Source organism: Dermacentor silvarum, chromosome 5 (genome assembly GCF_013339745.2).
Source record: "Dermacentor silvarum isolate Dsil-2018 chromosome 5, BIME_Dsil_1.4, whole genome shotgun sequence".
NCBI classification, from domain to species: Eukaryota; Metazoa; Arthropoda; class Arachnida; order Ixodida; family Ixodidae; genus Dermacentor; species Dermacentor silvarum.
In genome coordinates this window covers 112,441,351-112,465,874 of record NC_051158.1, presented here as the reverse complement: position 1 = coordinate 112,465,874, position 24,524 = coordinate 112,441,351, and the positions used below count along the sequence as shown (strand labels likewise).

At 46.3% G+C, this 24,524-nt stretch overlaps 1 long non-coding RNA gene across 2 annotated transcripts in view; it reads left to right on the top strand.

The window, feature by feature from the left end:
* Nucleotides 1–1,323: 1,323 nt before the first annotated feature.
* LOC125945955 (uncharacterized) overlaps nt 1,324–24,524 on the top strand; it is a 163,298-nt gene continuing 140,097 nt past the window's right edge. The window contains exons 1-3 of one of the 2 annotated variants that reach the window (XR_007467259.1): nt 1,324–1,404; nt 2,499–2,602; nt 4,204–4,324. This is a non-coding gene — a long non-coding RNA (uncharacterized LOC125945955). Of the gene's footprint in view, nt 1,405–2,498; nt 2,603–4,203; nt 4,325–24,524 lie in introns of those variants that run through there. The other variant, XR_007467260.1, reaches the window with a different exon arrangement.

Sequence of the window (24,524 nt, the reverse complement as noted above, 5' to 3'; positions counted from 1 at the left end):
TGACGCTGAAGTCAACAGTCGTAAAACTGTGTATGACGAAACTAATTCATTATTGGGCGAACCTGTGCCCACAAAAGTAAGCTACACTCGAAGCACAACGAAAGCGGCGAACACAGTCGGCGGTCGTCGAAATCTCATCAGCGGCGAAACGCGTCGGCTTTTATACCTGAGTCATCGAAGGTTCCAGATTAATCCCTGATGCCCGCTGGTCTTCCAGAAAGTTCTAGACAATTCGCGTCGGTTATACATGCCATCAGATAACATAAGCGTCGGTGAAAACAGGCAATGGAAAGAAGCATCGATAACGTTCTAGAAGCTTCCGATGCAGGCGCGTCCTGCGCCGAGCGATAACGTTTAACACTTGTTAGCCGGTGGAAAGCGGCCACCGGTGAAAGATAAACATGTATACGTGTCAATATATTGGCGGGATTCATACGGCAGCAAGGATTCCGTAAATGCTTGCTAAGGCACACAAGTGAATAATTTACGATTGTCAGTTTACTGAGTAGTCAGTTGTGTACTTGGCATGGCCGTATCTGTTTGTTTACACGTGCGTGCAAGCAGTACGCCTGTTGCACTTCAGCCGAAGCTTCAGCTGCAGTAGCACGCCAGCCATCGCCACGTTTTGTTACCTTTATTCCTGACGCTAAGAGGAAATGTGGTCTCACCAATTCAAGATGAGGGCACATATTCTCGAAAACATTACACTTGGCGCCATAATTAACGTGTATGTGGGCGGTGATCACGGATATGTGCTCGGTAAGTGTCACATTAGCCCGTAGACCGTCCGTCATTTCAAGCAGACGGAGCCGCACGGGCGGCGCGTGGATTGGCTCATGCTTCAGCTACGACTTCCCTTGAGTGACAAATGCGAATCTCGAAGGTTATGCTCCTGAAGCGATGCGAATCGGGGAGGCAGGTTCTTTTTTGTTAACCGCAGTGTGGCGCTGCTGCAGTGTTTCGTTCAATAAATCCAATCCAATCCAAGTTGCTGTAGTTTATGAACCACGTTGGCTGTGCGCGAGTGCTTGTTGCAGTGAGGCGGTAGTTGAATTTTATATTAGAAGTGCCTAGGCAAAATGTGCTTCTTATCGTGTGCATTAACAATCGCACAACCTCTGGACTCGTGAAACACCGTGTGTTCGCCGTGTGTTTCGAGCGATACGCCAGTGTCAACAGTGTCTTACAGCGCCCGTCCGAGCTGCTTTTGTTCCCGCCTGCCTGCGCTCTCTCGTGAAAAGCCTGGTACTGGGGCTTCATCACAGTGTATGGAAGAATTTGTTGTAGGTTGTGCGTTCGTGGTGCTGTAGTTCATCGGCATCTCTACAGTGTTTGCGCCCGAAAGAGAGTTGGTGCCACGGTACCTGTGGGACGGAGGAGTGTTTGCTGACTACGTCTTGAAAGGTAAGCAAGTTTGGCGCTTGTGCGCGTTGTTGTAGCTTATGGTTCATGTAATGAGCTTTGTGTAACTAGAGCAGAGCGCATTCTGAGCGTAAGTTGTCCATGTTTCTGTGCACATTTAGTAAGCAATTTTACGAAAGCTTCTGTTGATGTTAACGCGTACTTGCATTTTCCTGTGAAGTATGCTACCCCGTCTGATTGCTCTGACTGAATGGGAACACAATTATGGAAACACTGAAAGGTACTGTTTGTTGGGTAGTTTCCCGGCAGAAAATTATTCCTTATATAATCATTTCCGCGAGTACACTGCAGGTGTGTACACGTCGATGTGTCATGGGCTTCACGCGTTGGCACAGGATAGCTATGTTTAACGCTTGCGCACATATTAGCTTGTATGAAGACTTTTTTTGTATACAGTTCACTTTGAAGGCCCGCGTCGCGAGAACCTGTGTATATTCTATATTGAACTATAGAACCTGTCGTGTTCTATATTGCGAGGCAGATATACGCCGATATTGCAGTGACGAGGTTTCTTTTTAATCGAGACCTCTCAATCAGACACTGGCTTTTACTATACATATTCATCTAAAGAACAGTATGCCAGCTCTTCCAGTCATAGGTAATGACTGTGCCTTGCAGTAATACAGTAAGGGCTGCGATTTCGTGGCGATACTTTGCTCTGTATCCTACGTCATTCTTACCACCCACCGTGAACGGCCGGCTATTCCAGTTCATAACACGGGCGGCGCGTCGGTCAAACATCTGACGAAGAGCGAGAAGGAATACCATCGCTATACAAACACGGCCTAGGGTTCAAAAGACTTTTCATGTGCTCAATATTTTTTTTTCATAATCCAATGCTCTTTTTGCTTTATTAAATATTTGAGTTTCGGTGATTTTCCTGGTAGTCTTATGTTTGCTGCATTCCAACATTGAATCGCACTTGTTACAACATAACCGTGTAACCTCCTGAGATATAACGGAGAGATTCGTACGAGACGCACATTAATGTAGCTGCTAGTGTGAGGCTCTTTGCAATTCAGTATTACACTGATATGACAGGTTTCCAGATTCACATTGCAATAAATTCATTGCAGTTGAAGGCTATGCGGATTCTGGAGGCATCCCACAGGAACCTGCAGCACTGCTGCAAGCTGGAGAGCACCACTATAAAGCACCTGATCTGCGTGCTTTTACAAAGGTGCGTACAAAACTGTCATTGCCTTGTGTGTTGTAGGATATGTTTCTGTAGTATGCAATCACTTTACTGTGTGGGCCATTTTCATGATTTCTAGTGGCAAATCACTTGCATTTCACTTTTGGTCATCTGGAGGGCCCTCAGTTTAATGAACTTACCTTTAACTAGCCTCCTCTGAGCTAAATATAACTCTGACTTGAGTAACTGCATGATTTACTCTGTACAGACTGTATATTAATCTAGTCAGATTGCCTTTTTAAGATAATCGTTGAGAAGCATGAGGTCTCGAAATGTTTATCTTTTTATCAATTTTATTATGCAGTATTGTGAAGCTCACTTCTCACACTATTGCCTGTGCGCCTATATTGTTCGCTCTAATCGGTCACACTTATGTATTGCGTACCGTACTTCATCTCTTAAAATTAGCATACAAAAAGCAAGATTTTCTTTATTATGTAGCTGCTGAATCCCTAGCCACTGTATGAGCAGGTAATTCCTCAAGCATATAACAAACCTATAACCTTTTAATGTGACAAGTTCAATATGCACCCGAAGTGCAGGTTGGCTTCAAGCAGGAAGCTGGTCTCCTTTGTATTTTATAGAAATTTGAGGTGGTAACGCAAACTGCTAAATCACAACAATCCGCACAGTGCAGTATAGTTGCAAGCCACCCCGACAGTGCAGCTGAACGCTGAGTGTTCATCGTTACATTGGCACTTTTTTTTGTGGGCAGTAGTTGCAAGCCACGACAGTGCAGCTGAACGCTGAGCGTTCGCCTTTACATTGGCTTTTTTTCAGCGTGTCTCTGCCCTTCTACAGTTGACATTGGATAAAGCTTGTTCTTTGCTGTCACTTATCTGAAATGCAAACAATCCTTTTTACTTTTTCTTTCATATTACTTGTCAGCTGCCTAATACACAAGCTTCCAGTGACATGGTAACAGTGCTGACTACTGCCCAGAACATGTGTGCATCTGTGGTTTGTGGTACCACATGCTCACTACCTCGGATTTACTTAGATGTCACAAGGAAGCTTGCTTCATGCTCAAGCTACCCTGTACTTGGTGGAAATATTGAAATAGTCACTTTTTAATATTATAATTTGTTGTGGTTTTACCAAATTGAGTATTCAAACTGTGAATAATGCACACTAGAGGGTCTATAAAAATGTTTTCTACCGCCTAAGAGATGGTTTAGGCAAAAAGTGCATTACACATGTCATCCTATTATTGAGTTCGGCATATCTCGCGGAAGCCGTTCTAAAAACTTTGACTATCTTTACTGCAACTGATTTACAGCTACTTTACACAAGTGTACGATTCCTACATGTAACACATGCATATTATGTGCAGCAGTTCTGCTTCAGCAATACTTCAGTCATTTTTTGGGTGGCGTTCCAATACCCACCAGGACGTCATCCAAAAAGAAGCTTTGCACCCCAGAGGTGTGAATGCCATTCTAAGTATGTGTGGCAAGGCAGTCAGTTGAAATCTTCCTTTTGATTGTGGGTCATTTGAAGTCAAATTCTTGTGGATGACTGCATCATGCTATCTCGTCCAGATACAATTCATAAGGCTAACTATTATTGCATTTTTCCTCCTTTAGGCTTGCAGCAAGAGGGATATCAAGAACACGGGAGATGTCAAGACCACATTATAGTCACTGCTTGCTTGTGGTTTCTGAGGGCATGTATGAAAGGGTTGGAAAATAAACATCAGTGTTTGAAAAGATTGGTGTGTTTCGCCAACACGTACATACCTTTATATGTACAAGGTTGCATCAGAACAGTACCAGACAATTTTAAAAAATGCTGGAAAAAGTGGATAAATGTCACCAGTATGTTTCTAGGTCAAGCAACAGAAATTTGGAAAAAAGTTACAAGGATGTTTCTAGAGCGAGCAACAGAAAGTTGGAAAAATGTTACAAGAATGTTTCTAGAGCAAGCAACAGAAAGTTAGAAAAAAAGTTACAAGGATGTTTCTAGGGCGAACAGCAAAAAGTAGGGAAAAAGTTACTAGGATGTTTCTAGGTCAAGCAACAGAATGCTGGAAAAAAGTTACAAGGATGTTTCTAGGGCGAACAGCAAAAAGTAGGAAAACTGTTACTAGGATGTTTCTAAGAAGTAAAAAGATACCCTGCTTTTAATGTTTGAAGGATGTTCATTCATCGTTTAAGGAAAGTTTGTAAATAAAATTTTAATTGAGTATCGGTGGCCAATAGTCGACAGGATGTTGGTATGAAGTATTGAGGAAGTTTATAAACGGTTTCAGAACTTTCAATAGACCGTTGGTAGGTTTTAGTAACATTTGTCTAAAAAAATTTAATTGAAAGTTACTAGAATTTTTTGTAAGGGATAGAAACTCAGTGACTATAGTACGTAAATTGCCACATCTGTCCGAGAGATCAGTTAAAAATCTTACTGATAAATTTTTGTGTTCAGTTGTCAAATATGTATTTTGGTTTCTTTTGCATGTAATGTATACCTCTTCGAGTAATCCAGCTAAAAAAAACTGATTTTTGGGTGTGCGCTCACAGATTTTGCCAGGAAATTTGGAAATTAAATTATTCGCGACACGATGCTGCCAAAACTGGTGACTCCTCAGCAATAGTTGAGACGAAAAGAAGGTCGCCGTGAATGGAAAGCTTCAGACAACAGCAAATAATTCCTTTAAAGGGTTGTCACCCGTGACAATACTTGAATTCACATATACCACATCAAGCTGAAGTCACAGAGCAAGGACTTCAAAAAGAAAGATGGGGTAAGGCCAAAACAGCACGGTAAAAGAAAGCAAAAGTCAACTTCATGCTCATGGTGCTGCTGAATTGCTATGCCGTCGTGCTCCGGGAATGTGTACCTTAGGGCGAAACTTGTCGATACAGCTTTCTGCATTGACAGGCCTCGAAGCGCCTGAGATATCGTGTGTGCCGCGTGCGAACAAATTTATCGAAAAATGGACGCTGGGTTCTCCACCACAATAATGCCCCATACGCTCTGTGCATTGATAGCAAGCACGTTGTTGGCACGAACTTACAATATGCCTCAACTGTCTCCACAGTCGCTGCGACGTTTCTTATGTTCGCCAAATGCAAATTGGGCTCCAGCGGCATTATTTTGTGTATGAGACGACAATTAAAAAAAACAGTTCTGAAGCGTTAAACAGAAGAGGACACCCAAGAGTGCGTCCAGCTACAGTAGACGCGCTTGAATTGCTGTGGTGTGTCTAATAGTGAGTATTTTGAAAGTGAGCACTTTTTTTGTGTCGGAAAGTTTGCAAAATAATTTTTAACCTATACTGCACTAACTTCTGGGACAGACGTCATATATGCCAAATGGGGTTGCCAAATGGGATGAGTTCTATATATGCCAAATGGGATGAGTTCTATTAGCTCCAAAGAAATGAGCCTTGTATTTACCCATCTCTCGTGAGCGTGAACCGCTTTCTCATGACAGATGGCTCCACGTAGGGAATGTCTCAGTTGCAGAAGTAAGAGCAGTGATAGATAGGGTTTAAAAGGTTGAGTTAGAAAGCATGGAGACAAGAAAGTAATGCTGAGGCAAATGCCTTTCGTTAGTTCTATGCCTGACCTTTCAATTCGCGAATCTCTATAAAATCGCTCAGCTTCCTGTCATTCCAAGTTAAAAGTCTAAAGACCATTGAGAACTATACTACAGCAGCCAATCGTAGAGACCAGTGGAAACGGTTCCAAAACCACTGTTTCGAAGAACGCACAAAACTAAAGAAACAGCCATGTCATCGACGACGAAAATAATAAAATGAAAATAATAAACCAGTGAGGTAGACAAGGCAAGGCATTGAAACCTTGACAGAAAACAATATTTTGACGACGGACCACTGCGGATGGTGACTTTGGCCATAAATATTAGGCGTTAAAATTGGAAGCGCCATGTAACGTTTCTGACCATTGATAGTTCTAGGTAAACACTACCGATTGCTTACAAAATAAATTGTGTCTGCCTCAACCCAAATCTTCTTTATAAGGAAACGAAGGCGCATTTATTTATTTAGCCGTAGAATGTGGAGCACATACCTCAATCAAACAGGGTCATCTTTACCGAGTGTGTCACATGAAATTGTTGTAAACTGTGATAGGTACTATAGTAACAATACAGCTAATTTATTTAATAATCAATTTGTCAATACCGGTGCTTCAACATCTACAGTTGATTTTTGCCCGGAACTTAATATTGCAAGTTATAATAATCATCATGTCAGCGAGACTATTTTTTTTACGCCTACGACTGAAAGCCAAATGTTTCCTTTCTTAATTCTTCGAGTGACAAATCAGCCGCTGGGGAGGATGACAATAAAGCGCAACCTAGTAAAAGCAGTTGCTCACATAATCTGTGGTCCGTTGGAAGATTTTTAGTAGTATATTATCCAGTGGACAGTTTCGTGAAAAAATCAAGATAGCTCGTGTTGCTGTGATCGTTAAGGGTGGGAAACACAATGACCTAAATAACTATACATCAATTTCGGTATTACCTGTATTTCCCAAAGTGGCTGCACGTATTATATATAAGCGTCTGAATACTTTTTTTGCTGGATAAAGGTGTTATTTCGGATAAGCAATATTGATTTATGATAAGTCAACCGAAATGGCATTAATAAGCATCAAAATACGATTGTAAATAATATTGAAGAAAAAAAGCTTACCATTGGTATACTCGTATTCTTAGACTTTGGCAAGGCCTGTGATTGCGTAAAACATAACATATTACTAGAGAAACTCCAAATATATGGCGTTCGAGGCATAGCAATAGAACTTATTTATAGCTGCTTTGAATCTCCATTCCAGTATACTTCCTTGCGAGGATGCAGTTCTGAATATAGCGTAATTAAATATAGCGGACCACACGGTTCCATTTTACGGCCGTTATTGTTTATTATATATATAAATTACATAATAAATTTTCCTCTAACAGATGAAATCGTTATGTACGCTGATGACACTAATGTATTTTTGTTTCGGAGTAGACCTTCAGGAACTAGAAGTTACCGCAAGTCCTTGGTTACGAGAACCTAGCGAGTGGCTATATCTAAATAAGGTTGACTTAAACATGAAAAAAATAATAAGTTTACAGTTTCTTTATTCCAAGAATAAGGAAATCAAATACGACGTAAACATTTCATATTGTGGATCACAACTTAACATGTCTCAAGCCATTTGTTTCTGAGTGCAACATTTCGTATAAACTTAAATAAAGTCCGCAATAAGGTTTCACGACCTGTTGGCTTACTATGACGGATCCGATACTCTGTGCCTGTCAGGCGTCTCAGACAACTGTACTTTTCGTTTGTACACATACATCTTAGCTACTGCCTCTTAGTATGGGGAAATGGTAATAAACTGATATAGAAAAGCCGGCGGTATTCAAACGGCGAGCTGTTCGGTTGTTTAACTCCGATGCCCACTTCCGATGCCCAACCTTTTGCTGCTCCGTGAAACGGTTATTCGGTTTCTAGACATATCTAATCCAAAATTACTAGGCAACACGACCTATAACACAACAAAGACTGACACTGAAAAGTTTTAAAATGTCGCACTAATTACGGATTTCACATGCTAAGGAATTGTCTGCTTCGACGGCTAAATGCATACATGAAAGCATAAATAAAAGTTCTAGACCTAAACTTCTGCAGACTGAAAGCGTCGTTTTATTAACTCACATACGCATGTTCCTAAAATACAGCACATATATACACTTTTTCGTCAGAAAATCGATGTATTGAATGTGTTACTTCAGTTCTAATTGTACCTTCACACCGTGTAATTTGTAAAAATGTCATGTTATTGTTTTATTTTTACCGTTTCTTCCTGTGTTGCTTCGTTGCCGCAAATGCGAAGGGGACCAAGATTTTTTCAAGCCGTAATGGAACGGCTTTTATTCTTGGCCCCTTTCACGATGTGTACGTGATGTTGTGAAGAACAAATAAAATGAATGAATGAATTAATTAATGAATGAATGAAGTGACTATTATTTTAGTGGTATCGATAGCCTATGCCTAGAGAATGAACATGTTGCGCTATATGTTCACCTCGTTTTAAATTTCTGTGCGTGCTTTCTTTTACGCTGTAGGAAACCTGAATACTTAAGTGACCCCTTAGGCACAGTATTTTATCAGCAGCGTCTCAAATGGAAGTCAATGATATGGGTCTCAGTATTGCTTCTCCTCTTTCTAGTAAGCAATGCTGACGACTCGTGAAAAAAAAAGAAAGCTCTTTTAATAATGCACAAAATTTATTACGAATGGGAACATCGCCACTTGTATGCAGAGGTCACGAATACATATAATTCACTCATGCAGCAACCCAAATGAGACAAAGCCGGATTCACTGGAAATCAGAATCAATAGCAGTCATCCGTAGTAGCGGTTGTACTCGGACTCGCAGCAATAAAAAAGAAAAAAGAAAAAAAAAACACTGGCCCTTGCACTGCGTGAAGATGGTTATTTAGCGAAACTGAAACGTGCGGCCACGCTGTTCATTACTGGCTTAATCCAGAGGGTTGATTAAAGTATTCCTCAATTATTAGGTTACACGCACGTTCGGTTAGCAGCATTCGCCCGAGATTGCCGCATGCGATACTTCGAAAATTAGTTGCTTCAAAATTAAATCTGTCCGTTACGTAAGAGAATGAATGGATCATACCTCCTTAAGCAATGGCTCATACCCCCGTAAACGCGGCCTCCCCATTACGACGACAGAAGTGAAATCGTACGCTGGAATGATGAGTGGCAATGCAGCCAGCTGCGGAAGAAGACGACGACGCTCGAGCCAATTCTGATGATGACAGTTTTCTGTGGACAGGCGATTTCGGCGAGCCATGTAAAGCTTCGTTTTAAAAACGATGATACACTTTCGCCGGTAAGTTGAAGCAGTATTAGCGATAGTTCAATATAAGGCAATTCTTCCAACAATCCTTCGGGGTCCCACGCCATGTCTTCAAGTGCAATTGTTATATATATATATATATATATATATATATATATATATATATATATATATATATATATAATTGTGGGAATTCGCTCTCTGTCCACGCGTCAACGCTTCCATGGCCGAATCAGACAGAGTACGCCACAGTACTAAAAGGCATTGGTCCTCTTCGCCTTCAATGCGTTGGCCATCAAGGACCCGGCTACCGTCGCTGATATTGTAGCTACGTGCCAGCGCCTCGACGAACTCGAATCTGTCCGATTGCCGCCCCCGGACACCCCTGACAACAACCCTACCACCGATTCCTCGTTGCGCGCAATGGTCCGCGCAATCATACGCGAAGAGCTGCAGTCCCTTGGCTTCTCGGCAGGTCCCATTCCTGCCCACGTCCCCAGTACCACTTTGCGTGACGTTGTCAAGGAGGAGCTGGCGTCTATGGCGGGTACTGCGTATACGGACCCTCTAGTCCCTAGGCCCCCACCAACGTACGCGCAGGTAGCCGCAGTTGCCGCAGCCTTCATGCCATCGATGCCTCCGAAACCAACGCAGAAGCACTTGGCTTCGATGTCTACCAGCACACCAAACCAACCTTATTTTCCGCCATGGCGTCCAACCCGACCTATATGTTACTACTGTGGATATCGTGGCCACATCGCACGTTTCTGTCACAAGCGGCAGCAAGACGAGCGGCGCGGATTTGACACCTACGAACGGGACGACTTTTGTGCTGGGGCCTCTTTTCAACGCCGTCCTTATGCGCCGCGTTCCGACCGCTCGCCGTCACCACCTGCAACCTCCGCGACGCCTTCTAGCTCCCGTCCTGCCAGACGCCGCTCGCCGTCACCCCTTCGTCGCTCCACCTCGCCACTTCGACCAGCCTCTCCATTCGCCGGCCGTCGACCGGAAAACTAAATTATGCAGCTTTTGGAGGAAAACCTGGATTGCTCAACAGGACAGAAATTCCTCCAGCGCGTCCGCATAACATGCTATCTGGTTTCGTAGAAGGAGTACACGTGGAAGCCTTAATAGACCCTGGTGCAAGTTTGTCAATTATTCACCGTGATTTGTGTTTGCGCCTCAGGAAAGTTACCAGTCCTTATGATGGACCTACGCTACTCGCTGCTCAAGGGAACGCGATTCCACCTTCCGCCATGTGCACTGTTCGTGTCTACATTGATGGAATTCTACATTATGTACAATTCGCAGTGCTGCAGTTCCTGTACCCAGCAGCTGATATTAGGATGGGATTTTCTTTCTACGGCGTCCGCTTCTATCTGCTGTCGGAAACGTGTTCTCCACATGACCGACATCGCCTATTCGCTTCATACAGATAACGCACCACTTCGTTTGCTTGCTGCAGAAGACACCGAGCTACTTCCTTGTCATCAGAGAAATGTTGGAATATCGTCGGATGTCATTAACCATGGTGGCGTGTTCGTATGACCATCTGCGCACTGTCTCAGCAGAGGGATAGTCTTTGCATCGGAGCTGGTCCGGTTTGAGAATGGCTCCACATTCGTCTGCGCTACCAACCCGACATCCGAAAAAATTCTGATCCCTAAGGGCACTACGTTGGCTTGCATCAATAAATCCGAGCATCTCTCTGTTGTTTCTGTTGAAGTGGCTTCCTCTGAAGCTCCTTCTGTTGGACGTTCCGCCTCTCTCTCTGCCCTTGAAGCTACCATCAGTTCCGACCTGACCTCTTCACAGTCACAGCAGTTGCTTGCTTTGCTGAAAAAGTATGAAACTTCGTTTGACGCACATGCCACTTCATTGGGACAGACTTCCGTCATCACGCATCGGATAGAAACAGATGGCGGGTCCATTGTTCGCCATCGACCATATCGTGTCTCTCTCGCCGAGCGAAAAGTCATTGAGGAAAACGTCGACTACATATTGCAACGCTGGATAATACGCACCTCCTCTAGTCCTTGGTCATTCCCCGTCGTTCTAGTTCGGAAAAAAGACGGCTCTGTCCGGTTTTGCGTTGTTTACCGGGAACTCAACAAGATCACGCGCAAGGATGTGTACCCTATGCCGTGCATAGACGATGCCTTGGATTCACTGCAGAATGCCGAGTATTTCTCGAGTCTTGATCTGCGTTCAGGCTACTGGCAGATACCTATGCATGAGGACGATAAAAACAACGTTTTCAACACCAGATGGGCTCTACGAGTTCGATGTAATGCCATTCGGCCTCTGCAATCCACCCGTAACATTCGAGCGCATGATTGACACCATTCTGCGTGGCCTAAAGTGGAAGACTTGCTTGTGTTATCTCGATGATATTGTTTTCACTTCCACCTTCTCTCAACACCTGCAACGACTGGACGAAGTTCTCACGCGCCTTGCCTACGCTGGCCTAAAGCTGAACACGAAAAAGTGCCGTTTTGCCCGCACGACAATTAAGGTCTTGGGTCACATTGCGAGCAAGGACGGCATTCGTCCTGATCCCGATAAGGTTTCAGCGGTTCTTTACTTCCCTCGCCCCGAACGGACCAAAGATTTGCGCAGTTTCCTTGGCCTCGCTTCTTATTTTCGCCGCTTCATACGTGACTTCGCCTCAATAGCTGCCCCTCTGCACAAATTACTCGGGTCGGCTGTTCCCTTTGAGTGGTCTCCCGAATGCGAATCAGCGTTTACCCATCTGAAAAACTCCCACACATCTGAACGAGTACTTCGCCATTTCGATGAAACCGCACCCACACTCCTACATACGGACGCTAGTGGTCATGGCCACAACGGCGTGCCTCATAATCAGAACTGGTTTTGGCACGTAAAACCCCATAATTTAATTTTAATGTTTGGTCATGGCATCGGTCGTATTCTCCTACAGCGAGATGAGTCTTTACGTGAGAGGGTCGTCGCCTACGCAAGCCGCGTACTGACGCACACCGAGAAGGATTATGCCATCACTTAGAAGGAGTGCCTCGCTGTCGTTTGGTCGGTAGAGAAGTTTCGACCTTATCTTCACGGCCGCCATTTTACCATTGTTACGGACCACCATGCCTTATGTTGGCTTTCCACGCTCAAGAACTTGTCTGGACGCCTCGGTCGCTGCATTATGCGTCTTCAAAAATACGACTTCACTATTATCTACAAGTGCGGTAAAAAGCATCAGGACGCAGATGCGCTTTCTCGCTGCTCCCTTCCTACGACGCCATGCCGTGGTTCCGCTCCTACCTTGCGCGACAGGCTTTCGGACCGTTCTTCCCCGCATGTGTTGTCTTTAACCGCTATTGACCAGACTCCTTCGGATGACCATGGATCACTCATATCTCACCAACTCGCTGACTCCTACTTTCGACGCATCATAGACCGCCTTCAGGGAACTTCGCGCCCGCCCAACGCCCGCTTTCGTCCACAGCTGACGCAATTCAAGCTCGAAAACTGCGCCCTGTACCGCCATATCTATCACCCTGACAGTCAACGCTGGGTGACTGTTCTACCTAGAAGAAAACGTACGACCGCATCAAAGGTCTCTTCTACTGGTCTGGCTTATCCACAAGTGTAGCGCGATACGTCGCTTCCTGCGCCATTTGCCAGCTTCGAAAGCTACGAACATCTGGTCAAAGCGGAGAGCTCCAACCACTCCCGTGTCCATCGGCACCATTCGAAGTCGTTGGCATTGACCTGTATGGTCCCCTTCCCCCGACTCTCACCGGCAATCGATGGATAGTGACAGCCGTCGACCACTTGACACGTTACGTCGAAACAGCTTGCGTGACTTCGGCGTCAGCTTCTGAAGTGGCTGCGTTTATACTTCAAGCATTAATCCTGCGTCACGGTGCTCCTCGTGTCATCCTTAGCGACCCTGGAAAGCCTTTCCTTTCACAAATTGTAGACGAATTGCTCCGAGCCTCCGGGACCACCCACAAGACAACCTCCAGTTACCACCCTCAAACCGACGGCTTGACTGAGCGCCTTCATCGCACGCTCTCCGACATGATAGCCATGTACATTCAACCGGACCACACCAACTGGGACGCAATTTTGCCATTCGTGACTTTTGCGTACAGTACCGCCGCACAACGCACAACAGGTTACTCGCCGTTCTACCTCGTATATGGCCGTTCGCCCTCTTCTTTTCTTGACGTGTCTTTCTTCTCCGTCCCGGTCACTCCAGCTGCACCCTCTTGTGAACAATATATATCACACCTCCTCCACTGTCGCCAGCTCGCCCGCATCAACACTGAAGCAAGGCAACATGACCGCAAGAACCTCTATGACGCATCCCACCGCACAGTGGTTTTCCGCCAGTGCGATGAAGTGCAACTCCGGACACCAGTTCGCGCTCCTGGCTTATGCGAAAAGTTTCAGTTTCGGTTCATAGGCCCATACAGAGTCTTAGAGCAGACTTCTCCCGTTAATAATCGCGTCCTACAACAGTAGAACCGTTAATAATCGGTTCACAACAGTAAAGTCATTGACTAATTGTTGTTGACATATTGTTGAATAATGTTGAGTATTATTGAGAATGGTTGAACAATATTGACATTGAATATACATCTGAAAGCAAAGCTTGTCGCCGTAAGCATCTTACGTAAGAAAAGGCATATCTTAGGTAAGCAAAGCTTGTCCGATTATAGTAAGCGAAGCTTGTCGTCCGACTCTAGCATGCTGATTCTAGCGTGACGGCTTCCGAAGTCCAGGCGAAACGTCAGCGAAGAGCCTCCGACCCTGAATTTAGGGCAAACGAAGCGGTACGCCTGCGGCAGCGTCGTCTTGCCACAAGCTCCCCCAGTTACGACTCGAGAGAGAGAGGCCTTTGGTTCAAGTTATGTGACCCTCTATATATTTAGTGGTGATTACGTGAACAATAAAACAGTATATATGTGTAAAACACATACATGTCTACGTGTGTGTGTTTCAGATGTGCATTCAATGTTAATATTGCTCAACAATTCTCAATAGTACTCAACATTATTCAACAATATGTCAACAACAATTAGTCAATGACTTTACTGTTGTGAAGCGCTCAACAACTTTATTGTTGAGGTATTGTTGTGTACGTTCAATAACTATTGAGGCATTATTGAAAGGATATTGTATCAACAATTCCTCAACAATATGCCAACAACATTTCAATGTATACATTGACTGTAATATTTCTCCCCTCCTAGACGAAGCCCGCCGGGCAAGTCAGTTAAGTTCTCGGTGCGAAGGGCTTGAGACGAGCAACATGCACAACCTCAGTCTTGGCGGAGCGCCGTCCAGTTGCGGTGAGACGCGCCAGTCGACAATTCACTTCACTGAGCTGGTCAGCAATAACGTACGGGCCAGTATAGTTGGCGAGAAGTTTCTGACACAGGCCACGTTTGCGCATCGACCCCATAGCCAGACTAGATCCCCTGGAGAATAGGTGACATCCCGATGGCGCCTGTCGTACCGTGCTTTGGACCGGTCTTTCGAAGCCAGAGTACGTATGCCGGCCAAATGCCGAGCTTCTTCAGCGAGACACAGAGTCTCGGCGATGGTGAGATCGTCGTGGGTGGAGAAAGAAAATATAGTTTCGAGTGTGTGACGGGGCGCGCGGACGAGCGTAGAGCAGGAAAAACGGGTTGTGGCCAGTAGGCTCGTGCGTTGCTGTGTTAAAAGCATATGTAATGAAAGGCAAAATGTCGTTCCAGTTTTTATGGTTCGATGCCACGTACATGGACAACACGCTCACCAGTGTAGGTTGATACGCTCGGTCAGCCCATTTGTTTGCGGGTGATACGGTGTCGAGTGGTGAAAGTTGGAAGCGCATAATCGAAGAAGCTCTTCCATGACATGTGCAGTAAAGTGGCGGCCGCGGTCACTGATGACTATTCGAGGAGGACCGTAACGGAGAATGATCGAATGCAACAGAAAAAAGGAAACTTGGCTGGCGGTGGCAGATGGCAAAGCAGCCGTCTCGCAGTACCGGGTCAGATGGTCGGCACATATACGATGATCCAACGGTTCTCTTTCGATAATCGAGGAAAGGGACCCATGAGATCAATTCCGACTTGCTCGAAAGGAGAGCTCGGAGGCGTCAGTGGTTCTAGGAGGCCGGCTGGCGCCCTAGTTAGGTGTTTGTGGGCCTGACACTGAGCGCAACTGGCCACGTACATTTTAGTCGACCGGCGCATTCGGGGCCAGTAAAACCAATCTTGGGCACGTTGAAATGTACGCGCTGCTTCTAGATGTCCGGTGGTAGGATCGTCGTGCATAACCTGCAAAATTGTGGAGCGTAGCTTCTCCGGAACTACAAGAAGGAAGCGGGCACCAGAGGTTGCGAAATTCCTCTTGTAGAGGAGGCCATCACTAACACAATATCCTCGGTTTGTTGTGGAGTCATGCGCAGCGTTAAAGAGCGGCTCTAAGCTGGAGTCTTCTCGCTGCTCCTTCTCGAAGGTCTGTTTATCCGGAAATGCAGGTGCGAAAGAAGCAATAACATGATCAAAGTTATCGGCATCACAAAGTGTGGTGTTTAGCGGCATTCGCGAAAGGCAGTCAGCATCAGCGTGTCGGCGACCACTCTTATGTGAAAGTGTGAAGTTGTACTCCTGGAGACGTAGAGCCAAGCGCGCGAGTCGACCAGAGGGATCACGAAGATTGACAAGCCAGCACAACAAATGATGATTGCTGACGATCGTGAATGGGCGTCGATACACGTTCGAGCGAAAACGTTGCACAGCAAAAATGACTGCTAGACATTCTTGTTCCGTAGCGGTGTAATTGCTTTCAGGCTTACTTAACGTACAACTCGTATACGCAATTACGTGCTCGTTCCGGCCGCATCGCTGAACGAGGACTCCACCGAACCCCACGCCACTCGCATCGGTGTGGATCTCTGTCGGTGCGGCTGGGTCGAAATGCCGAAGGATGGGACCCGCCGTCAGTAAGAACTTCAGTTGACGAAAAGAAGCTTCGCACTCGTGAGTCCACTGAAAAACGGCGTCCTTATGCAGAAGACAAGTCAGGGGATAGGCGACATCGGCAAAAGCAGGTATATATCGGTGGAAATAAGAGCAGAGGCCTAGGAAGCTACGAAGCTCCTTAACAGACCAAGGAAGCTTAAACGCTTCAACATACGATGTCTTTTGTGGGTCAGACCTGATACCATCCTTGTCTACAAGATTGCCAAGCACCAATGTCTACCGCTCACCGAAGTGACATTTCTTAAAACTGAGTACTAGGCCGGCGTGTTCGATGCAGTCTAACACGACTCCCATGCGCCTGTTGTGCTCTTCAAAAGTGCTTCCAAAGATGACAACGTCGTCTAAGTAACACATGCAAATATGCCATTTCAGGCCTCGAAGAACGGTGTCCATAAATCTTTCGAAAGTCGCGGGTGCGTTGCAAAGCCTAAACGGCATGATGTTCAACTCAAAAAGGCCATCCGAGGTTATAAAGGCCGTTTCTTTCTTTATCCGCCGGGTGCATTGGGATTTGCCAGTACCCCGTACGCAAATCTACAGAAGAAAAGTAGGATGCTGAATGAAGGCAATACAATGCGTCATCAATCCTTGGAAGAGAGTAAACGTCTTTCTTGGTAATATAATGGAATTGAGACGGCGGTAGTCCACACAAAATCTCCAAGTACCGTCTTTCTTTTTCACAAGTATAACTGGAGCAGCCCACGGACTGGATGATTCCTGAATTACTCCTTTCTGTAGCATTTTGTGAACCTGTTCGTTGATAACGTTGCCCTCTGACGGTGATACTTGATAGGGTTTGTGTCGAACAAGCTGCGCCGACCCCGTGTTAATTCTGTGCTTGCTTCAAGACGCAGGAATGGACGGCGCGTTATCCCCCTGGGCGAAGTCGAAGATGCTTAATTGTGCTTAGTCAAGACGTTCACCAATGTACGGCGCTGATTCATGCTGATCGACTTGCTGATCATCGGCAGAATCTTCGAGTCTTCCGAGCAGACGTCAACTCGTGTATGTGGAGCATCCGCGAACACGGCGACTGGCGTCGATCTGTGCTCTTTGAAGGAAGCAAGCTTCATGCCAGCAGGTACCACTGAGTTTTCGCCTGAAGGGTTGACAACACATAATTTAGATCGACGCTGAGCAGCAGACACAAGACAATGTGGTAGAAAAATATTCTTCTTGTTAATATTCTTCTTGGCTTAATTCTGGTTTATTTGATTGTTTTATTTCTATTATTTCTCTCGATACAGATGGGTTCTGATATCTATACGGTGACTAACGCGTCATTGCCAAATGAACCATGTTTTAAGTGAATATCTGTTGTATATGTTCACGGTCAAGTACATGTGTTTCTTCTTCATTACAATATTAATCGTTTATTAGCATGTACTAGCAGAAACAGTACTTACTGCCTTCCCAAACGAATGTGTGTATATATATGCATACGTTGTCACGTGCTACGGAAGGGCAGTGGCATGCGCTGTTGAGACAAGTATTCAATGGCTCTTGGTCTTTCGCCGAATCTTCGCCTTGGAGAGTTGACGGCAAGGCAAAACCCTGAAGTCCAAGGCGGCGATATGGGCATTCACGGTATACGTATCCGGCTTCACCACAGTGATAACACAGCGGTGGCCTGTCCGGTGTGCGCCAGACGTCCGATTTTCTTTGAAGTGGTTGTCCGTTCTTCAAGTGCTGGATTGGTTGCACTGATGGAAGTGTATCGTGAGGCGTGGGGCGCACGAAGCGCGGTGAAGCAGGAATATACCGGCTCGTAGCTTCCGCATATGATGCGCGCCGAAGCTCTGTCGGCACAGGTGGTGTGACCTCACTGTCAAGCGGCACTTGCAGATCATGTTGTACCTCGTTCCTGATGAGGCTGGATATAGATCCCGCAGTAGGTTGAGGCGGGCAGTGAATTCTTTGCAGCTTGTCGCGTACCACTGATCGGATGAGGTCGCAGAGGGAGTCGATGTTGATGCTACCCCCGGCAGCTCCAGTCTGATCCATCGATGACGTGACGCTGATTTGCCGGTCGTATACTGCTGACCGCTGCTGAAGCACTTTTTCCATTGTGGTGGCTTCCGTTAAGAACTCGGCCACAATCGTTGGGGGACTCCGAACGAGGCCAGCGAAAAGCTGCTCCTTAAGCCCTCGCACTAAGTGGAGGAGCTTGCTATCTTGCGCCATGTCCGGGTCAGCTCGACGAAAGAACCGCGTCATGTCCTCAGCGTACATCACGCTTTCGTTCGGCATTTGGATGCGCGACTGAATGTCCCGCTCGGAGAATTCACAGCAATCAGCATGGTATAACTTGTACCCAGATGACGGCAAAAGTCGCTCCACGACGAGAAGGGTTCACGGTTCTCGTACAAGGTACGAGCGCCATCCTCCAGGCTAAAGTACACATTCTTTAGCTTGTTCGCATCGGTCCACCCATTGAAATCAGCAACGCGTTCAAACTGAGATAACCAGTCTTCGACGTCCTTAAGGATGGAACCATGGAAGATTTTTGGCACTTTCTGTAGCGTATAGTGAGCAGCGGTAGTCATCATCATCATCAACCTATGTTTTATGTCCATTGCAGGACGAAGGCCTCTCCTTGCGATCTCCAATTACCCCTGTCTTGCGCTAGCGTATTCCAACTTGCGCCTGCAAATTTCCTAACTTCATCAGCCCATCTGGTTTTCTGCCGACCTCGACTGCGCTTCCCTTCTCTTGGTATCCATTCTGTAACCCTAATGGTCCACCGGTTACCCATCCTACGCATTACATGGCCTGCCCAGCTCCATTTCTTCCGCTTAATGTCAACTAGAATATCGGCTATCCCCGTTTGTTCTCTGATCCACACCGCTCTCTTCCTGTCTCTTAACGTTAGTCCTAAGATTTTTCGTTCCATCGCACTTTGTGGGGTCCTTAACTTGTTCTCGAGCTTCTTTGTTAACCTCCAAGTTTCTGCCCAATATATGTTAGCACCGCTAGAATGTAATGATTGCACACTTTTCAACGATAGTGGTTAAGCTCCCAGTCAGGATTTAGCAATGCCTGCCGTATGCACTCCAACCCAATTTTAATGTTGTGTAAATTTCTTTCTTATGATGAGGGTCCCCTGTGAGTAATTGACCGAGATAAAGGTACTCCTTTACAGACTCTAGAGGCTGACTGGCAATCCTGAATTCTTGTTCCCTTGCCAGGCTATTGAAGATCGTGGTGGTGGTGGTGGTGGTGGTGGATTGTAGCAACAGGCGGGTTTAGCCTGGCGATCAAGGCCGGCAATTGCTCCGCCTGAGCGTCTCTTACAATATCGCTGAATGGTTTCACCATATGTCCGTCAAACCAGTCTCTCTTAAGAATTCCATAAGGAGACGTGAAGTTTCTGTGCGGGCTATAACTGATCCCTTGGGAAATACAAGGTGTTGCAGGCACGCATGCGGAAGGTCCTTTTTTTGTAGATTCTCCAGGAGAGCGTCCCTTTCAACTTGGAATTGCTGGCATGACCACAGAAAGTGTTCAATATCTCCTGTCTCGTCACATGCCGTACAGTTCGGAGAATTGATTCGTCCCGTCTTAAATAACCAGGCCGGTGTACTAGCAGATCCTGTCCTGATTCGATATAAAAGTGATGCTTCCTCTCGATGAAATCTCTTGGTTACGCAGGGCATATGTGGTGGAACCCAAAGCGACCCAAAGTGATTTCGAATGTCCGATTTTTTCACTTGATTACTCTTTGGAGCCTTGATTTTGGGAGGATGATAGAGCGCTGCGTATGCAAGCGCATCAGCTTTTTCGTTGCCAGTAATACCAATGTGGGAGGGAATCCACTGAAACTTTACCGTGAAGCCTTTGTTCTTGAGTTCTTTCACAAGGGCTAGTGATTTGCGTGGGAACTTGGTGGATGGCAGACCACGGTACAGTTGTTGTAACGCGGCCTTTGAGTCCGTAAGGACAACCACCTTCTGCGAAGGCAGAGACTTTAGTTTGCGCAGCGCAGAAGCTATTGCTACGCCTTCTACAACTGTCGACGAGGCCATACAGTCTAGACGGCCAGACCATGTATACCTCAGAGAGGGAATACAGAATGCAGCTGCACAGCGATCTTCGTCTACTTTGACAGAGCCATCTGTGTATACTTGTAGGTGGTTCGGGTAAGTCGTGTGCAAATGTTGTAGGACTAATGACTTGGCTTCTGCAGATGGAATGCAGCTCTTTGACTGCAATCGTGGTATGCTTAAGTCGCATGTGATGTCCTCGAATGTCCAGGGCGGTTCTATCTTTTCCCTCTGTCTCGAGCAGCGCAATCCTAAGACGCGAAGTGTGTTCAGTGCTGCATAAAAATGTGACCGTGGCCTGTTACTTATACGTCTTAACAGGGCTTTCCCGGGCGTAGGCTCACTCAATCGTAGTAACTGGATCATGAGACTCTGGAAGCCTGAAGTCGCAGAGGGCGTGACTCAGCTTCGTAGAGCACTTTCTTGTTCGACGCTGGCTGAGGGACTCCAAGGCAAAGTCGAATACCTTTTCTGTGGATGGCTTCTAAGCGCTCGTATTGGCTATCTGAGGGTGACATCAGGGGTAGCTGGTACAGGATCCGACTGGTAACCAACGCTGTATGTAGCCGTAGCATCGATGTCGGGTGGTTGCCCCAGCGTATGCCAGCGACTCGCTTGAGCACATGTAGCCTCTGTGACGATGACACCACAACGTGGTCAACAGCGCGGCGCCAGATTAGCCTGTGGTCCAAGGTAACGCCAAGAAATCGGACGTTGGTGACTTGTCGAATGTGGTATCCGTCCATATTCAGCTTCAAGGGTGTAGATTTTCTTTTAACTCCAGGAAATAGTATGAATGATGATTTCTCTGCTGATAGTGATAGTCCAAGCGTTGCCAAGTGGCCTTGAATGGCATTTACTGCTCCCTGGGCTATTCGTGCGAGGCGCCGATGCTGGTAGCCGGAGACCCATATGCAGATATCATCGGCATATATAGATATCTTCACTGGTGTTCGATGGTTTAGTACTCTTGGGAGGCTAGCCATGGCGATGTTAAACAATAAGGGAGATAAAACACTTCCCTGTGGCACGCCGCGAAATATACCTATTTCATCGCTCAAAGTGTTACCAAGACGGACTCTGATACGGCGATCATTGAGAAACGTATGTATGAAGTGCAAGAGATGACCCGTGACGCCTATAACTTGTAACTGGCTGATGATGGCTGTTGGAGACACGTAGTCGTAAGCCTTGGAAATATCCATAAAAAGAGCAAGTGTCGACAGGCCATCCGCACTGTAATGTTCTATGTGGCTTAGCAGGTCTAGCACATTGTCTTGAGCACTTAGACGCTGGCGAAACCCAGTCATGCACGGCGGTAGTTTTCGACCCTGCTCGACAGACCAAGTGAGTCTTGTGCACACCATCTTCTCCATTAGCTTCGCTGCACAGGAGGTCAGCGATACCGGTCTGTATGAGTCCAGAGCTGCAGGATTCTTTCCAGGCTTCAGAACCGGTACCACCCATGCTACCTTCCATAAATGTGGGATATCTCCTCTAGCCCACACTTTGTTAAAAAATGCCAGCAAGTCACGTCGTTGCTCAATAGGTAGGTTCGTCAGCATCTGATTACTTATGCGGTCAGGTCCCACCGCACAGCGACGTCGGAGGCTGCTCATAGCTAGCTCCATCTCTCTCAGTGTAAAAGGAGCATCTATCGGAGACGACGATAGCGGCGGAGGCGGGTTGGTTGTGCCGGCTGACCTTCCAGAAGAGTATACTTGAGCAAAGGCATTCGCAAGACAATCGAGCGTCTTGCCTAACTTCAATGCTAGGGCTTCAAATGGCTTGTTTGGTCGAAAGTTTCCAGCAAGGTTATTAACGACCCACCATATCCTTGGAACTGGCGTGAAGACCGATAGGCTTGCACAAAATGCTGCCCATTGATCTCTTCTTAGTTTCTTCGTGTAACGTCGAATCACCGCGTTAATTCTGTCGTATACTGTCTTCATTGGTGGGTCGCCCTTCGTCCTCATCAGCCTCCGTTCCGCTCTTCTACGAGCAGCGCAAAGATTTTTTAGCTTTAGATCCGGAGCGGGAAAGTGGTCGGGTAGCTTCAGCTCAGCGGTAGCTAATCTCTTGCTACGTAGCATGTCCGCGAACAGGTCTCCAGATGATTCACTTAGGCCGTCCCTGTATGTATCCCAATGCGTCACAGGACAGGATTTTCGGCCGTTGGTTGTATATCCAGCAATGTTGACGAAGACAGGAAAATGGTCACTACCCATTCTATCTTTACTCGTCGTTGACGATGCGAGGATGTCTGCTGAGTATAATGTCAAGTCAATGACACTGTAAGAGGCCGGTGGTCGAAAAAACGTTGGTTGTTTGTCATTCGCCACGCAGAGTCCCTCAGTGTCTAAGGCACTCACAATTTGCTTCCCACGTGCATCAGTCACCTTGTCGCCCCAAAGAGTATGGTGTGCGTTAAAGTCCCCACATATAATCCTCGGAGCCGGGCAGCGGCTGCAGAGGTCTCTTATGATCTCTCCCATCGAGACCTTCTGGCGAGAGCTTACATACACGGATGCCACGCTGAGGCTTCGGTTTCCCAGCCGCACTTGTACAGCAGTAACCTCCAAAGCACTGCTGCAAAGGTCTTGAACTGGGAGAACGTAATGCGGTATTTCACGTCTCACATATAGCGTGGCGCTTCCATTCGGAAATGTCGGAATACTTTGGTTTCCATGTGCGACGTAACCAGCAATTGATCTGGAACTTGGAAGACCAGCCTCGGACAGGGCCAATATTGGCACAGGCATGTTGCGTAAGAAAAGCGACAGTTCAGGTAAATGGCACGCAAGACCCGCACAGTTCCATTGCATAATAAGTGGCACCTTTGGGCGAGACGGTGAACATTGTGTCTTGACCACATCCATATTGTTTGGTGCTTTAAGAAGAGGCAGAGCTTAGAATCACTGACTCGAGAGCCAGGACTACTTCGAGCATGTCCTTCATCGAGCTCGCTGGCATCTTCTCTATGTGTGATCGCAGGGCCTTGAAGAGAGCACGTAGCACCTGTTGGCAGTCCTCCTGTGGTGTTTTTTCAACGTAACGCGATTGGGGTCGCTGCAGTGCAGACACATAGCTGCGCTGTTCCGGTTGTTCAGCAGTCTTCTCTTCTATGGGGTCTCTGTTCACTGATTTGACTGCTTTAGCCGGTCCGCTGCGCAATGGCACCACTGTGTTCTGGGTTCCTGAAGGAGGCTTCAGGCTTGGGAAATCAGTTTCACTCCATTTGATGTCATCTGACTCTCTGCGACTCTCCGTCTTTTTCTTCGTCTTATTCTTCTCATCCTTTGCTGTTGGACCCAAGATAAACGTTTTCTTTCGCTTTATTGCCGCTGTCCGCGTAGGACACTTGCTATAACTAGCTGGATGACCACCACTACAGTTTGCACAAAGAACGTTCTCCCTGCACGTGCATGTTTTGAAATCATGCGGTCCTCCACATCTCTTACACCGCTGATCACCACGGCAGTACTTGGCCACATGTCCATAGCGCTGACACTTGAAGCACCGCGGTGGATCATCTTTGTCTTCTGCATATTCATATTCAACCCAATTCTTACACTTTCTCGATTAAGGTCCTCAATCATTTGCTTTAATTCGTCTGTATTGTTGCTGAATAGGACAATGTCATCTGCTAACCGAAGGTTGCTGATATATTCGCCGTTGATCCTCACTCCTAAGCCTTCCCAGTCTAAGAGCTTGAATACTTCTAAGCATGCAGTGAATAGCATTGGAGAGATTGTGTCTCCTTGCCTGACCCCTTTCTTGATAGGTAACTTTCTTCTTTGCTTGTGGAGAACCAAGGTAGTTGTGGAATCCTTGTAGATGTTTGCTAAGATGTAGATGTTTGTTAAGTACAGTATATACAGCGCTTATATAGCCCTTGTGCACCGCAGTGCCCCTAGCTACAGACCAGAACATATTCACGTATGCCTCCTGTATTCCTTGATTACGCAATGCCTCTATGACTGCTGGTATCTATACTGAATCAAATGCCTTTTCATAA